This window comes from Amblyomma mixtum, chromosome 6 (genome assembly GCF_055824585.1).
Source record: "Amblyomma mixtum isolate Tamu chromosome 6, ASM5582458v1, whole genome shotgun sequence".
Taxonomy (NCBI): domain Eukaryota; kingdom Metazoa; phylum Arthropoda; class Arachnida; order Ixodida; family Ixodidae; genus Amblyomma; species Amblyomma mixtum.
Genome location: NC_143017.1, coordinates 98,407,282 through 98,410,937, shown reverse-complemented (window position 1 = coordinate 98,410,937; position 3,656 = coordinate 98,407,282). Strand labels below are relative to the sequence as shown.

The 3,656-nt window shown below is 44.2% G+C and overlaps 1 long non-coding RNA gene across 1 annotated transcript; it reads left to right on the top strand.

The window, feature by feature from the left end:
- The first annotated feature begins 390 nt into the window (after positions 1-390).
- LOC149339807 (uncharacterized) lies at positions 391-2,816 on the top strand. Its single transcript, XR_016283820.1, has 3 exons — positions 391-1,388; positions 1,888-1,952; positions 2,678-2,816. It is a non-coding gene; the product is annotated as an uncharacterized LOC149339807 (long non-coding RNA).
- The last annotated feature ends 840 nt before the right edge of the window (positions 2,817-3,656 follow it).

The following is a 3,656-nucleotide window of genomic DNA, read 5'->3' as shown; positions in this document are numbered from 1 at the left end:
CAGCTGACAGAAGTTCGGGGTTCGCTGACAGAAGTAGATGGTTACTGAATAATTTCGGCCAACTGGGTTTCTTTAAGGTGAACTGAAACTGTGCAGTCAGCGCACAGACGTTCTTGAATTTCAACCCATGGAAGTAGCCACCTCGCTCCAGCAGTTTTCGTTCCCAGTGAACCACGGATATCCGTGGGAGGTCCGAGTAAGGTCCGAATCTCCAGTGCCAGGCTGGGATGTCCGTAGGGCATGCCTACGTATATCCATATTCGGATATACGCATCGGAGATTCTGTTTATGTCCGAGGGACGTTCGTTATCGGATGGCTGGCGGACATCCACCGGCGGATGTCCGAGGAGTATCCGTAAACATCCCTCTTGGGATGTGAGCTTACCTGGCATAAATATTTTGTTTACCCTCAGACGAACATTTTAAAAGAAATTCTATTTTGGAAATGACAAAATTCACACAATCACATTTCTACCACTAACTAGTTTAATATTCAGATTGATTAAGATCACTCAACTATGGTGTTGATGTAAAAGAACCAGAATTAAACTAATTGCTTGGCTTTCTGGCGCCAGTGCTCATAATTAACGCCCTTTTATCCTGCAGCAATCCTTCAAGGTAACCGAGGCATGTAGCCATGCATGCTGCCTTCCATGAAAACAAACCCGAATAAACTCCTACTAGGGGCCGCGGCAGAGCGGTAAGCCTAAAAGTCAATCCAATCCAAGCCAATGTTTGTGGCGCGATGGTCTCGTTGGTTTTCGTCGCGTGGTGCTCCTTTCACCTCTACTTTTGCTGCAATGTGCGGTTTGTTCGCTCTGTGGTTGCTTGGCTGTGCTACAAATGTGATGTGTCACCTACGCGCTCGAAAAGACCTTCGTTTGCCTCTGAAGCTCTCGTGAAAAAGCTCCGGCGTCGTATTGCACCTGACCCCTTGCCGAGACATGCTTTGTTGCTTTGGATGAAAGAAGCGGCCATGGTGTTACCACTTGCGAGGTAAGTAACTGTGCTTGAAAATTACTTTCAGGATGTTGCTGTGGGATGAGTGAAGCGCATTAACGCAGTTGTACTCTGTTGCGCAACTTGTTTGCCACGGAGTGGAAGTTACATGCACTATGTATTAGCTGCCGCAAACGTTTCTCGTGTTTGTGAAAAAAAGTTGAGACGGTGTGCAGTTGCATGGTGTGAATCATAAGGCAATTGCGCGTAGGTTCATAACTGCGATAAAACAGAGCGCAGGAAAAGCATAGTGCCAGAACGGTGTTAGTTTTTCAGTGCTTCGCGACTGAGTTTTTCTTACTTTTCTGTTGCCTTTGCAGTGTGGATGTGACCCGGCTACCGAGTGTATCGGTGCCTACATTAATTATGCCAAGCCATGGAAAGCACAGGTAGGTTGAAAATGTCATATAAAAGTTGTTCATACTTCCACAGCTTATCAATTTGTTCATTAGGCTTGCCAAATGGAAGTCTCCAACCATCCACTACACAGTACTTTGCACTGTGCAGTAGCATTGTTTAGGACAGCTTATCTGTTGTGTTAAGTTTGCGAGCTTCAGTCACACATTTTTCACTTCCCAATCAATGAGCTCTTGCAGTGCTTTGGTATAACTTTGCCAAACATGTTATGCCCACAGAGCTCAATGCTGAGCCTGATAGCAGGACCATATATGGCAATCCTAGAGCCACATGTTCCTGGATTGTGACCAGACCTCTCTTCCTTACTTCTGTGCAGCTGTGGATCATCAAATATGCTGTCAGTGCCCTGATGCGTGATTCATCAGTGAACCCTGTGGGCATTGTAGTTTCGGCAGAGATTGTGTTTTGCTGCATCGTTGACAACGTGCTGTATAAGTTGCTCTCTCATACTTTATTTTCTTGTCTATACAGTGTGGATGTGACTGACCTAAGCTAGCAGCTATATAGTACCTGCAGCGTACAGCAGCAACCTTCAGGTAAGTTTGAACTACAGTGCAAGTTTCACCCTGTCAGATAATGGATAGTTGCCTTCTGTTTGCTCTGTGCAGCGGAGGGTATCTAGCTATACTGCAGTGTTCTTGTACAGTAATGGATAAAAATTTTTGGGATGAGAGTTCTTTGTAAAATAATTTCTCTGTGCTGTTAGCCACAGCAATTTAATCAAAAGCCTAGAATCATGAGAGGACATGGATACTCAATCGTATTGAACAAATTTCAGCTGACTGCCTGGCGAGGCAATGCAAAAATAAATATTTTCAGAAAATCTACATCCAGCAAACTGTTCTCTATGAGTGTACCTTGTGCCCAACCTAAGTCATTAGCTAGCTTGCAACGGTGTGGTAAGGATCCCTACTCTTACACTTGAATTTTTTTGACCATCAGTGTGGAAGTGACTGCCTGTAGGAGTAGCTGTGGTGTCTTGCAATGTAAACGCATTTTTCATGAACTGGTACAAAGCTCTGCAGTGGGGCATTTGTTTTTGCAGTTTTTTTGAAAAAGCAAAATATTTTGTATTGCAAGAAATATTCTCACCTCTGTTGTTTACAACTTACTAGTTGTTCAAGATGTAAACATGCTTTCGGAGCTACAGATGACTAATTTACTTGGCACGGTGGAGTTACTGCATAGAACTGAATGGTGTCTGTCAAATTCGCTTGCTTTAATGACATATTCTGAACTTAGTGTTTACTGTTTTCTGCAGAAGACGTCCCCGGCTTGGCTACAAATTCATCATGGTCTGTACAGTATCCTTCCTGCTGCGTTAACTAAATGTATGGCCAGCTTGATGAATTCCTCATGAAGACGGCACTTATGTCATAATAAAATCATCCAGACTTTGATATGCTTTGTCATTTTGGTCGATTGCTTTACAGATTCATGCATATTACATACAGCAAGGTGTATGTCCGATTTCAGACACTCTGCGGGCTTTTAATAAGCCCAGTGGCCCTGCGAGGTACACTGATTGGTGGTTGTAGTTCTGGCTTGCCTCATAATGGTGAAGAATGCATTACCTGCAAATATCCTCAAAAGATCCGCCGGCGGATATCCGAGATGGATATCTGTCGGCAGTCTAAATAATTATATTTGTACCTCCGTCGGAGGTCCGTGCGAGAGCCGTTGGACGTCGGCGGATCTCCCACGGATATCCGTACATCCAGTAAAGGACATACTTTGGACGTCCGATGAATGTACACTGGTTGATTGGGTTCAGTGCAAAGAAAAGTTATATCCGATAGTTGAAGTAAAGCAACGCTTTCTTTTTCGGGGCCGTGTTTCGAGCAATGGTGGATGTCAGAAAATGTACGACACTACATCCCACGCAGTGTATAAATAGGGTTTCATACTAGCTGGTTGTAATCATGGCCTTTCATTATTGCACTTTTGACAGCACTTAAACGCCCCTCTCGCGTTTAAGTGTGTTCAAAAGAGCAATAATGAAACACCATGCAGTGCTTATAAGAAAAAATGCGTTGGTGGCGGTTGATTCCTCCGATCGCACAAAGCTGATTGACCTTCTTAATTACAGCCCATTACAAGGGGAACATATTCGTTTACTTCTCACAGCTGTCAGGCGCCGAAATTCCAACGTGGCCCACCCAATTCGCGCAAAAAGTACATGTATTCTTTACCACAGAGAGCGGGTGAAGGCGACATCAAGCAATGACTGAAAACGCGAA